This window comes from Camelus ferus, chromosome 10 (assembly GCF_009834535.1).
Source record: "Camelus ferus isolate YT-003-E chromosome 10, BCGSAC_Cfer_1.0, whole genome shotgun sequence".
Lineage (NCBI taxonomy): Eukaryota > Metazoa > Chordata > Mammalia > Artiodactyla > Camelidae > Camelus > Camelus ferus.
The window spans coordinates 54,910,631-54,924,736 of record NC_045705.1 but is presented as its reverse complement, the minus strand read 5'-3'; the positions used below and the strand labels follow the sequence as shown (position 1 = coordinate 54,924,736).

Here is a 14,106-nt window from a genome sequence, read left to right as displayed (position 1 = left end):
AGCCTCCAGTTCCAAACTCAAACTCCAGACTCTCTCCCGAGACCGTCTCATCCTCTCTCCAACTCTCTTCTCAGCACCGTCTCCCTATCTGTCCCGTGTTTCTCACTGCCTCTTCCTGGAGACTTGCTCCTCCTCCCTGTTCCCGACTCCAGGTCTGTCCCACCCCTCCCCCGAGATCTGGCCTAAACCATCCATCTTGTGTCTTTCTCCAGTCTGTACTGCCTCCTGCCCAGATCTTGCTTCTCCCCCTAGATTGGTCACATCTCCTCTCCCACCCAGTTCTGCTGTGCTACATGCCCTCACCCTGTTCCAGTCCTGTTACTCTGTCCTCTGGCTCTATCCTGCTCTCCCCTTCTCGCCCCACATCTGGGCCTCTGGAACCACAGCTGGTTCTCATTAGGAGGGGGAGGGGCGAGACCATTCATTGGGGCCTGCAATGTGATGTCAACTGCCCCCACCCGCTGCCTGTGTGTCTATAGGACCTGGGAGCAGGGGGAACATGGGAGAGGAAAGAGGTGGGCTGTTGGGGAGTAGTCAGGGGACCACAAGGGAAGGGGGTGCTCCAGGAAGAAGTAGAGGAGTGGCCCGAGGTACAGAGGGGAAGCAGGCTGGGGGAGCTGGCACCTTGCAGGCCTCCTCCCTCAACTTCCTGTCCCAGGGCCAGGAGGGGCAGGGACCAGAAAGACAACAGGGTGAGGAGGGGGCTGCAAAAGGCAGATTGGCACAGAATTGGAGGAAGAAGAGGGTAGCCTTCGTGAGCAAAGGGAGGCAGAGATACAGGGCCGGGCATAAAGGAGAGAGGAAGAGAGAGAGTTCTTGTGGGGGGATGACTGGGAGCAAGACTGAGGGAGAGTGTCTGTCAGGCAAAGGGAAGAGTGAGTGGAGCTCATACAGACACGGGAGGTAAGTTAGAGGCAGGAAGAGCTAGGCTGGAGAGTTGAGGGGGACAGTGTAAATAAAGGTGGGAGCCAGAGCTGGGGGGCTGGGGGAGTGGAGGGGAAAGAGGAGAGGAGGTGTGAGGAAGGGAGGAGGGAGAAGGCCGACAAGCTGGCTTCCTTGGATGTCCCTGGGGCGAGCCCATGGACGGGTCGTCAGAGCAGTGCCCAGGGCCTGGCTCTCTCCCTCCTGAGGCACCTCAGGAAGAGGCTGAGGACAGATGTGAGCAGAGAAGGCAGAGAGAGTCTCTTTTCTCAGCTTTCAATGTGCTGGCAATTCACAAATGGTATCTTATTTAATCACTGTAAGAACCACGTGAGAAAGGCATCCCACCTTTCACTGAGGAAACGGGGCCCAGGGTGAAATGACTGTCCTGAAGTAACACAGCCCTGATCTGATCCCAGGACTGTGCACTCCATGCTGCTTGAGATTCAGGGAGAAGGGAAAGATGGAGAGAGGAAGAAATTACCGGGGAGCTGAGGGGAGAGTCCTAGAAAGACAATGGAGGCCTGGAGAAGAGAGGGAGGAGGTAGACCAGCGGTGAGGTGCCTCTAACACCCAGGTCAGTAGCAGCAGGACTGAGACAGAGAAGAAAGACGTGAAGAGGTGAGATTGGCAAGACTTGGCCACTGACCCTTTGGGAAGGGTGAGGGAATGGAAGGGCTCTAGACCGACTCCCAGGGTTACTAAAGTGGTGGCTTTAGGATACCACAGAGCAGAAGCCATTTGGGGGGGGCCTGTTGGGGTCTGTCCATGGAGATGTCCCAGACAAAGTTGGATTTGCAGATCTGGAGCTTAGGAGAGAGGTCTGGGTTGGAGATATGGATTTGGACCAATCAAGGGGTAACTCAGAGCCATGGGTGTGGAGACCCATCAGGTAGAATGTGTAGAGTGAAAAGAGAATCTAGGACAGAACGTGGGGGAAAGTCACAGTTAAGAGGCAATCTGAGGAGAGTTTGGCTCTTCTTGAAGGAAAAAGAGAAGGAGGCACTATCTCAGAGGTTAAAGGAGGGAACATTTCAGTAAGGAGGGAGGGATTGATAGTGTCAATGCTGCTGAGGGGTCAAGTACGATGAGAGCTGGGAAGTGGCCACTGATTTTTTTTTTTTTTGTCTTTTTGTCATTGATTCTGGCAGTAAGGGGGTCACTAGTGATCTTGGGGAGAATTGTTTCAGGAGAGTCCAAAGGGAGCATGCCTCCTGCAATGGGAAATGATAGAGAATGAATTAACTAACAACTAGCCATAGACCAGACGTTGGTGTAGATTCATTCATCAACACATGCTTATTTAACTCCTAGGAAAGGGAGGCACTATACCAGGGGGAGGCAGGACAGGACAGTGGAGAAGACATGGACTCTGGGGCCAAACCAACTCGGTTTTTGCCCAGAGTCACACTTGTTAGCTGTGTAACCTTGGGCAAGCCACTTAAATTCTCAGTGCTTCCATTTCCTCATCTATAAAATAGGGACAATAATAATACTACACTGTGTCAGAACAGTGTCTGGCACACAGTAAGCATTTTATAAGTGTGCAAGCATGAGCAGTTATTACAGTGGTTAAGAAGATGGGCTCTGTTGTCTGACAGACTCGAGTTCTCTGCCACTTAGTGTAATTCTGGGAAAACTGTTTAATCTTTCTAGGCCTGAGTTCCCTCTTCTGTAAAATGGGGAATAAAGTGTCTACTTTACATGGCTGATATGAGAGCTAAGTGAAAGAATGCTACAAAAAACTTAGCAGGGTGGCTGGTACGCAGTAAGTGCTCAATAAATGTCAGCTGCCAGACACTCACAGTAACTCTGGGGTACAGATGAGGAGACTGAGGCTCAGAGTGAGTAGCAGAGAGACATCTGGAACACAGCTCTAATGGACTCCAAAGCTAGTGCCTTCTGTTCCAAACTATTGCGTCTCTGCTGGAGGGCTTGGAGTGGCCTGATAAGGGGTCACATAAGCGGCCAGGCAAGAGATTGGGGAAGGAGACTGAGCAGAGCTCTAAGCAGGAGAGTAACTCCAGCAGTGTGCACAAGGTGGGTTAGAGGAGGAGATGATCGGTGATGAGGCAGTTACCAGTCCACATATAGGGTAGGGTAAGCCCAGGGTCATGTGCTGAGAGAGGGAAAGTGACCAGAGGATGCTTGAAGGTCTCCAGGAGACAAAGAAAGAAGGAGGAGAGATGGGCCCATGGTGTGTATAAAATGATTCATTAATAGATTTACTCAATAAGTATCTATTGAAGACCTACCACGTGCCAAACACCACACTAGGCAGTGGAGACACAGCAGTGACCTGGACAGATCGAGTCCCTGCCTTCATGGTGTTCACAGGTAGGGAGGCCTGGGCAGGGATGGGCAGCGCAGGGAGAGGGAGCGAGGGGTGGTGGGACGAGCAGCAAGGCTTGATCTTAGGAACTGACTCTGACAAGTGGAGTCCGGGCTGCAGAGAAGGCCAGTCAGGCTGCAGCTAGCAGAGAAGCTGGAGATGCAGAGGGAAGAATGAGTCTGGGGAAATGGGAAGTTGAGGAGGAGAGAGTAGTAGAGGGGCTGAGATCTTGGAAGTCAAGTTAAGAGTTGAGCGCTTAATAGTTGTTTTCTTTCAAAATCCTCAAAACAACTCTCCACTGTTACCTGCACTTTCACCTGAGGAAAGGGAATCTCAGAGACGCTAAGGTCTCCCAGGTGGTCAACGGCGTGGCTGGAGGGTCTGGGGTGTAGCTCCCCCTTCCTTTCCTCCCTTTCCTCCTTCCTCACCAGGCATATGGGTGTTCTAGGCTCTGAGAGGAAACCTCTCCTCCCACTGAGTAGCGTAGAAAGAGAAACACGAGTGACAGGGCACGGTAGTGTGCTAAGTGAACACAGAGGACCCTGACTCAGGCCTGGGGGTTCCAGGTGGAGCGTTCTCACCGGGGAACACAGGAACTGAGAAGCTCCTCCTAGGTGACAGAGGCTGAAAGTGCCTGGCAGTCAGAGGGTTACCCGGAAACACGGAGCCTGGAGCTGAAGGAAGGGGCAGGCAGCAGGAAACCAGGAAAAAGATGGGATCCAACAGTATGAACCCCTGGGAGGGGCTTCTGCTTGCAGGCAGCAGAGAGTCCAGTCCTGCTTCTGTTACCGCCGATAGGCAGAAGGCAGAGGAAGAGGGCACAAGTGAACGGGACCCTGACATGGCAAGGGGCCTGGGCGCCAGGAGCTGGTGGGCAGAGTGGTGTACGTGAGGGGGTGTTAGCGGAAGGAGCAGCCTATGGCACCTCCAGAGAAGGGGGCCTGGTGGAGTAGAGCAGGTGGCAAGGACCGTAGTCCTGTGGCCTGATGGCATGTCACAGCTTCCTCGTCTTCCACTTCCTCCAAGAGCCCAAATAGGCACATGGCCCAGTAGATGTGGATCTGCAAATTTCTGGTGCTCATTAAATATTTGTTAACGGAATGAAAGAGAAATAAAGTACAGAGAAGGGAAAGGAAGAGGATTCAGGAAAAGAGAAGCCCAGGTGAGAGGGAGAGAAGAGGAGAGAGCGTTGGGTGAGGAAGGATAACTTGTGAGAGGGGAGTGGAAATGTCTCCAGTGGGGTAAGTGGGCAGGGGTGGAAATGCCTCAATTGTATGTGCAGCTGACACCACGTATCAGTCTTCTGAAGAGTGAATGAGGGTAAGGGAGGCGCTGTGAGGTGCCTCAATCATTCATTCATCTGTTCCTCGCCAAGCGTCTGCAGAGGGGCCCAGGGGACATGAAGATGAATAATACGCAGCCCTGCCATTAAGGGGGTCCCAGCTCAGGCAGAGAGACAGAAAGGGAAGAGGCAATGACAACAGTGAGACAAGAGGATCCCAAGGTTGCCTCGTGGTCAGAGAGGCAGGGTTTGAAACTTGATCTAAGGATGGGAACGGGTTAGCCAGGAGAAGAATGGAATAAAGGGCTTTTCAGGCAGAAAGCAGTATGTGCAAAGGGCCAGAAGCGTGGAAGAATGCAGTGTCTCTGGGTAACTATAAGGAATTCAATATGGCTGGAACTTGCAATGTGAGGGAGCTACAGGAATGGGACAGGTGATGAGGCTGGGGAGCGTGGGGGGAAGTCAGATCATGACAGATCTCCTGAGCCTCCTTAAAGCAGAGATCTCGCCCAAGACAGTGGAAGGATAGCGAAGAATGCTGAGCAGGGAATGACATGGCTACATTTGCACTTTAGGGAGATCCTTCTTGCTGCAATGAGAAGACTGGATTGGAAGGCAAAAGAGTAGACGTCCAGGGAGACAAGTTAGGAGGCTCTTGCAGCAACTCATGAGAAAAGACGGTGAGATGCAGGCAGTAGCTGAGGCCATGAGAAAAGGGAATGGACTACCACAGACAGCTGGAAAGGAGGTAGATCCAACAATGGAGGTAACCCCAATGATTTTCTGGGTTAAGGACATGAGGGGAAAGGAGCAGCTATAGTTAATTTTTAGGTTTGAAGCTTGATAACTGAGTAGGGATCATGGTTTGAAGGAGGAAGGAATGATGAGTTCAGGTCTGGACATGTTAAGAGGCTTATGAGCTATATCAGATCAGGTAGGAAGTAAATATGCAGGTCTGGGGGTCAGAAGAGAGGTTTGGAAGAGAGATATTTGGGAGTCATCAAGCTTTATAGATGACAATTAAAGCCATGGAAATGAATGAGACAGATCACTCAGAGGGGTGTATACAGTGACACAATAAGAAGGTCCAAGCCAGAACCCTAACAAACAGTAACATTTAGGAGCCACCCAAAGGAGCCCTCAAAGCTGACTGAGAAGGAACAGCCAGGAGGAGCTCTGAGATGCACAGACCCCCTACTGTAATCACCTGTTTATTTGCCTGTCTCCCTCCCTGAGGGCAGGAACAGTGTCTCCTATCACAGTATTCCCATAACCTAGCAGTGTGGTTGGCACATGACAGAACTCATTATATGCTGACAGCATAATAAAATGATGGCTCAGAAGCCCTAAGACAAGAATGATTCAAAGAGAAAAAAACAGTCAACAATGTCAGACCCTGCCAAGAGGTCAAGCAGCTAAGGACTTCTGAAAAGAGCCCCTAAGTTTGGCAGGTAAGAGGTCACTTTCCGTTAGGGAGAGCAGTTACACTGGAGGGGGCAGGAGGAAACGGGAGGTGAGGCAGTGGGAACAGCTCTGTGCAGGAGACCCTTTCACAAAATGCAGCAGTGAAGCAAAATGAGAGAGCCACTTAGCTAGTCAGGTATTACAGGGTTAAGAGCGGAGAGACTGGAGGCTCTTCATGTGCTCAAGGGAGGGATGGGTATAGAGGGAGACATATGGATAGGACTTAGAGCGAGTGAGGTCCCCATGGAGGAAGGAGGGGATGGGATTTGGGGAAATTCAAACCGGACGGCCTCGATTTTCTGAGTGAATGAACAGACTAGGCTGCCTACCCATACTTCCTCCCTCTCCTTCAACCTCCACGTCCATTCTGTCAGACTGTCATTCTGACCCACTGCCTAAAGAATTTCTGGAACCATCTACTTCCTCCCTCTCTGACGCCTCTCCTCCAGTTTCAACCAGTGTTACCCACTCCTGGGTTCCTGCAACAGCCCAGGATCCCCTTTTTTTCAGACCCCTCCCTCCAGTCTCCACACTGCTGTCAGTGGGGTACTTCCTCATATCATAAGACAGCTTCAGGTGATTCGGTGACTTTCCGTTATTCCTGGGTTTCTCACATGACCTACAAGAACTGCACGACCTAACTAACCACCATTATCTCCCCAGACTGTGGCCTCCCTTCCCGTGCTGCTACTAGAGCCAGGCTCACTGGATTGCTTTTCCCCTCAGACATACAATGCTTTCTTGCATGTGGGTTCCCCACTGCTGCTCCCTTGCTGGAATATTCTCCACCCACTCCATCTCACCTCCACCTCTCCTTTGCTTGGCAGACTCCCACTTTATCTGTCAAGCTCCAGTTTAAATGCCACTTCCCTCTAAAGGCCTCTCCTGGCCTCTCTATGAGTGTTAGGTCTCCCTGCTAAGTGCTGCCATGTGACAGCACTCACCCCACAGCCTGTAAGCTCCATAAGGGCAAGGACCACACCCATTTTGTTCTCCCTTGTGCTGCCAGTACCTACCACTTGCCTGGCACAGATAGACAGGTGCTTAACAGGTGTTTGCTGAATGAATGAACCAATGGGCTAATTAATGGGCTGAAAACAATGAAGGATGTGCAAAGGTTAAGGGATGTGAAAAACTAGAAAACATTTCATCTATTTATTTATTTATGGAGGGCCCAGTTGAGGGTGTAATTTATAGAAGCATGAATTTATAGAAGCATCACTTGGTGTGGTTGAGGAATCATTCCAGCTAGGGTTGAGACTTTGTGGGCCGGTGGTCTCACGGACAACAGAACAAAGAGTGGCCAAGGAGTGACTGAAGTGATGGTCCTGGGCGTATAACCTGGAAGGAGAGCATAAAGCCAGAAAGGGGGCAGATTAGGAGAAAGTAAAGAGCTCAAGGGCAAGGGGTCATTATGAGGTGGAAGAGTCAGTGGAATAGGAGCTGGGGCCTGGTGGGGCATAGGAGGCTGTAGGCAGAGTGAAATGCAGGAGTTTAGAATTTTAGAGATGACCAGTCCTACAGAGTGGTCCTGGGAGGGAAGAAGTAGGTAACAGGAGTTAAAGAGCTCAGGAAACTGTGAGGCTATATGTGGAGGGACACTTAGAACCATGGCAGGATACAGGGTGAGGAGAAGACTGATCCAGGTCCCCAAGTTCTCAGGGAACCAGAGGGTAAGCCTGGGAGATCTGTGGGTGAGAAGAAGCCACGGTGTGAGCATCATAAGTTAATGGGAGTTTATTCAGCAGCTCATTCTGTGGTGCGTGCACGACACCTATGGGTCGTACAACCGGGTGTTGGTAAGGGTGACTGCAACATAGCCTCCTGTTAGTGTCAGATCTCTGAGACACCTGCTATGTACAGGCAGCTCTGGTGAATCGGTTGGCCATGACAGTATAACTAGTGAATGTGTACTGCTGGGGCAGTGTCTCCGGAAAGGTGCTGGCAGTAACGGTGTTTCCCATGGTATGTGTCAGCCTTGATAGTGATCCTGTGGGAATGAGTTGGCTGCACCATTTCCGCTGTGGGTGTGTGCTGTTTTGAGAGCACCTTCTGTAAATATGTGTTGGCTCTGACAGGGCTTCCTGGGGGTGTGTAATGGCTGTTAAGGCATCTCTTGTGGATGTGTGCTGCCTGGGACTGTGTCCCCAGTGAGTTGAGTAGGGCTATGACTGTGTCCCCTGTGGGTATTTGAGAAGTTGACATAAGCAACAATATTTTTCTGGCCTATGACCCTGTGGCTGTGGGCCCAGCCCACGCCACACTGAGTTCATTGTGCTTTTAGACCTCCCTTTCCCCACCCCCTCCACGTGGGACCAGGCCTGGTGACCTCCCTCCATCCCCTGCACAGGATGCTGATCTAGGCATCCTGGACACAATCTCAGAACACCAGTCTGGGTGACAGATCTCCAGTTTGGGCTTCGCCTGTCTCTCTTCTGTTTCTCTTTACTTCTCCCCCTTCAGTTTCTTTGTCTCTCTCAGTTTGTATCTGTCACACACCCATCCTCCACATTCTGACACATGGCTCCCATAGACGCGGGCAACACACACATACACACACACATACATACACACACACATACATACACACACACTCCCTCACAGGGACTGGCTCACCATGACATACACTCCTTCTGACCCATACACCCTCGGAGTGACACGCACGTACACACACGGCCAGACACTTACACAAGGACACACAACTTCCCAGAGACACGCACTGACTCACACTCAGCCGATGCGCTCGCACTCACACTCACACTCGGAGAAGCACACACACACCCTGCCCACACCCCCGGCACTCTCACACCGCCACACACCCGACTCGATGACACACGCACACAAAGACCCCCAGGCCCTGCCCCCACGCTCACGTTCACGCTCGCCCTCGTCCCGCAGGCCCAGGGCCCCCCTCCCCCATTGTCTCCGGCTCAGAACAAAGCCCCCGGCTCCGCCGCCGCCGCCGCCGCCCGGGAGAGGCCGGCGGGCCGGGCGGGCGCGGCCGGACGGGCCGGGCGGCCGCGGGCACTGACCTCCGCGCGGCGCGGGCTCCCTCGCCCGGTCCTGGGGCGCCGTCCGGCGCGGTCAGCCCCCCGGGCAGCGCCCGCCCGCGCGGGGCCTGGGGCCGCGCATCGTCCTCCGCCGCTGTCTCCCGGCCCTCGAGCAGCTCCAGGCGGGCGGCCGGCCGTCGGTCCGCGCGCCCCCGCCCGTCGGTCGGTCCGTCCGCCGCCGCCGCCGCCGCCGCCGCCGCCGCCGGGGCGCCGCCTCCTCCACAGCCGCCCCGCGGAGCAAGCGAGATTCGCCACCGCGGCCCCGCGCCCCCTCCCCTCCCCTCCCCTCCCCCGCCCTCCGCGCGGTAACCCGAGCCCCCGCCCCTCCGCCCGCGAGCCCCCGCCTCCGCCCCTACCCGTGCTCCGCGCCGCGGCCCCCCCGGTGCCCGCCCGTCCTCCCTCCGCCCCTCGACTTCCCGGACCCAGTCCTGGGCCGGATCCTGCCCCAGCGCCGCGCCGTCCCCTCGTCCCCGTTCTCTTCCCTTCTCCCGGTCCAGGCGCCCCGTCCCCTCCTCCCATCCCGTTCTCTGCATCCTCTCCCCTCCTCCTAGTCCTGCTCTTCCATCTTCTCCCCCCCCCCCACCTCCCCGAGCGTCCCCTCTTCTCCTTCACTGTCCTATTCCCCCTCCCTCCCAACCCTCTTCTCTCCATTCCCCTCTCCCTTCTCCCTACCCTCTTCTCCTCCCCCATCTCCCCGTCCTTTCCTCTCCACCCCCTTGTCTCCATCCCTTCTCCCCGATCCTCTCTCAGTCTCTTCTCGACACCAAATTCTCCCCATGTCCTTTGCCTGCCCTTCTCCCTGTTTCCCCACCTCTTCTCTTCATCTCTCTCTCCCCAACCCCTTCTCCCGTCCCTTTCTCCCCGTCTCCTCCCCACATCCCTTTGCCTCCACCTTAGTCCCGGTTCCCTTCTCTCATCCCTCTTTCCTCATCCTCTTCTTCCATCTTAATCTCTCCATTCCCTCCTCCTAGTCACTTCTGTTTACCCCATGCTCTTTATTCCTTTTCCCTTCTTCCTCGCGGAGTTCGTCTTTCCTCACTTCCCCTTTCATCCCAAAGTTGAGACTCCAGATGGAGGGTATTGGAACGGAGAGGTTTGGGGATGGTGGTCTCACTCAGGATATACTCCCCAGAAAAGGGAAATGAGATGGAAACTGGGCAGGGAGGTAGGAAGGGGCTGGAGGGGCCAACTGAGAGAGAGAATGGGAAGAAGTGAAATCAGAGAGAGGCACAGAGTGCTAGAAGAGCTTTTTTGACCCCTCCCTTTCTATCCTTTCTTATGATTGAGTATAGGTCGTGAGCCCAAAGTTATTGTGGACTTGAGACATGTGCAAATGATACAAAGATATCAGAACTTCGGAGGGAGGACACAGTTTCAGTTAAAGCAGAAGGGAGTGAGGTTTTGAAACGGAGAGAAGAGGCTGGAGTCCTTGGTAACATCCAGGTTTCTGGTTTGGGCAGCTGGGTGAATGGTGGTGACATTTACTGTGTTGGACAAAAGGAGCGGGAGGAGCTTGCAAGGGGCTGATTTAGAAAGATGATGACTTTTGATTTGGGCTGCCGACTTTGAAGTGCCTGTTGGGTAGGTAGGGCTGCAGCTTAGAAGAGCGGTCTGGGATGGACATAAATATTTGGGAGTCATCTGCAAATACCGTATAAGCTTGAATATAGGGTGAGGTTTTTGCTGTTTTGTTTTTCCAAAATAATCCCTCAGGAAAGAGGGAGTAACCTTATATTTGAGTCCTTACAAAGTCTCTCATATTACAGGGTTTGCTCTCATTTACTTTATTTTGAACAACAAACCACTGGATGGGACAGTATGGTATGGTGACTAAGCTTCTGGACTCTGGAGCCAGACTGCCTAGCTTGGGGTCCAGACCTTGCCTTTTACAAGCTGTGTGGCTTTTGGAAAGTTACTTAACCTGTCTCTGCCTCAGTTTTCTCATCTATAAAGTGGGGCTAAGTTTAAATTATTTAACATATGTAAAGTACTTTGTACCTGGCACATAGTAAACACTCCATAAATGCTATTTTTACTCTTTGGGCAAGACCCAAAATATCCTCAACAATGCTATTTTGGATGTCTTTATACACTTGCCACAGAATCCATAGTCGAAGAAATTTAACACAGCTTTGATAACTATTTCTGGTAATATGGCCTCACAACTGCATGTGTTGGATGTTTCTAAATCTGCTTTATAAAGACTGCTTTAAAAAGTAATACAGAAGTACTTGGGAGGGGTTTCCAGGCTGCTGGAAATGTTCTATTTCTTGACTTGAATGATGTTATATGGGTGTTTCATTTTGTGACAATTCATTGAGCCAAATACTTAGGACTTGGGCAATCTTCTGTGTGAATATTATACTTCACTACTAAAATAACAATTAAAATTTATTTTTAAAGGGCAAAAACATTAAGTGATTTTAAGAGGTCATGGATATATTCTTGTAGGATGCATGCCAAAAACCAGCTGCCCTAGTGTGATGCAAATGGGACTTGTGACTTGGGATAAAGTTTCCAATGACTACATCATATGCGGATTCAAATTATGCTGTGTCCTCCCCCAAATTCTTCATTTAGACTGAAGAGATGGTCATCTGTTCTAGGAAATGAGTACCATGGCTGAAAAAGTGACCCTTATAATGAGAAAGACACTGCTTTGGAGGATGCTTATTAAAAATATTCGTTAAATTGTTTACTAAATTAGGAGAATGGCAGTGTTTATAAATCAATGTAATATTTATAAATATTTTTATATATGAATTTAAATATATGTATAATAAAGCCTATTAACTGATAAAAGTAGAGTTTTGGTTGTTTCATCCTCATCCCTGAAGGTATACATTTTCAGGTTGGTCAAAAAGCTTTTTGGGTTTTCTCTTTGGGAGATTTGGGTTGGCTTGTATGACAGATGGAAGTGTAAGCTAAGGGAGTGTGTAAGATTTCTTAGCATACACATTGGGAAGAGAAGGGGGGCTAGGGCAAACCCTGAGAAGCTCCAACACTTAAAGGTTGAGAAGAGGAGGTGCAGCCTTCAAAGGAGAGTGAGAAGGAGTGGCAACTGAGGGAGAAGAAAGGGAGGAAGTGGCACCACTGAAGCCAAGGGAAAGGCCACAAAAGAAGTCATGAAGCTGGGAATGTTCATCAGGGTTGAATGACACAGAGGAGGCCAAGGAGACAAGGACTGAAAAGTGACCATTGGATTTGGCCAGAGGGAGACCACTGGTGACCTGGGAGACAACAGGTAGGTGGAGTGGTAGGGGTGGAAACTAGTCAGCACTCAGTGAAGGAGCTGAGTAAGGTGTGAGGAACTGAACACATGGGGTAGAGCCTGTTCTTTACAGAGGCTTGACTATAGGGAAGGAGAGAGACCTATAGCAGGGAGAGGGGACAGGTGTTTTAGGGGACCAGAGAGTTTTTCAAATTGGAAAACCTAAATTTTCTTACTTCCTTGTATTTATTGGAGACACAAATAAGTGCCCGCTATGTGCCAATTTTCTACTTGACACATGGTTAAGATATGACTAAGGAGCTCACAGTAAGCTCTTTGAAGACAGATCTATACATTGGCTCTGGGTTGTATGACAGTGATAGAGGAAAACATGGGATTGTGTGCATAGAGAGGATTCCTAACCCAACCCACGGTTGGGACGTCAGCAAATGGTGTCACAAAGATGACAGTGGGACTGGATCTTGAAGGGTGAGTAGAAGCATAGCAGAGGGAAAAGTTGGAGAAAGAACTTTCAGTCAGAGTAAACAGCACCACATTCAGAGTCACAAGAGCATGAAGGAAAATAGCCTTTGGCCATGGAGGTTGGTGTGTACATGGTAAGTGGTGGTGATTCCTGAGTACATTGACTTGGCTAGAGCGTAGGGCATATGGACTAGTGTGAAAGGAGAAAATAAGAAAGGTAAATGGGGCCAAATCATGGAGGATATTATATATTATGCAAAGAGCCCAGGTTCTGAAGAAACTTTGTAAGGTTTAATAAGGGAAATAAAATGATCAGGTTATGTGACATCAGCATCATTTTGGGGGCAATACTGAGGTTCAAAGGAGAACAGACAAGAGTCAGTTTCAATTGTTCAGCTTATAACAAGGGTCTAAACTAAGTTAGTGTAGAAAAGAGAAGTAAGATATGAGAGAAGTTACAGAGATAAAACTCCAGTACTTTGTGGCTAACTGGAAAGTGAAGAATGGTAACAGGAGGATTGTAAAATGTCTTCCATCTTCCTGGGTCATACATTAATGATGTTACTCATGATGTTGAGGGGTAAAAAATATGAACAGGTTTGAGAGAAGAGAAATATGACCATGAATTTGGTTTTGGACATGATGACTTTAAGATGTACGTGAGATATCCAGGGATTTCCAGTCAAGATGGTGGAGTGGTAGGACCACGAGCTTGCCTCTCCTCATGACTATGACAAATCTACAACTGAGTTCTAAACAATCATTGGAAAAAAAAAGACTGGAACCTAGTAAGATGTATGTGAGATATCCAAATGAAGATGTCTAATAGATGGTTGAGTATAAAATTTGGAACTCAGTTGAGCTGAGGATAGATATTTTGGAGACATCAGTCTATCAGTCTACAGTGGTTAAGTGGAACCATGAGAACAGATGTGGTTACCTACAAAGAACATGTAGGGAGAAGAGAGTCTGGGCAGCCTTTAAGGGTAGGTAACAAAAGAAAAGCCATGAAATTGGGTAGAAGCAACCAACAAGGTAAGAATTGAACAAGAGAATAGTGTCCAGTGGGTTATCATAGAAGTTGAGGAAGAAAACAGCTACTAGAATTAGAGTTGTCAACAGAGTAAAAATACTTCAGTAAGATGAAGTCTGATAGGTCTCCATTAGATTTTGAAATTAAGATACGGCTAATGATCATAATGATTCAAAGAGAGGAGGGGAAGAAGAACAAAGCTGGAGGCATCACACGTCCTGGTTTCAAACAATACTACAAAGCTGCAGCAATCAAAACAGTATGGTATTGGCATAAAAACCAGACACAAAGATCAATGGAACAGAATAGGGAACTCCAAAATAAAACTAT

General features: G+C 50.2%; 1 protein-coding gene across 1 annotated transcript in view; it reads right to left on the bottom strand.

Moving 5' to 3' along the window:
* Positions 1-9,323, bottom strand: part of DCHS1 (dachsous cadherin-related 1) — a 33,948-nt gene extending 24,625 nt beyond the window's left edge. The window contains exon 1 of the mRNA XM_032489151.1: positions 9,032-9,323. The gene's annotated coding sequence lies outside the window, so the exon portion shown is untranslated. The remainder of the gene's footprint in view (positions 1-9,031) is intronic.
* Between the last annotated feature and the right edge of the window lie 4,783 nt (positions 9,324-14,106).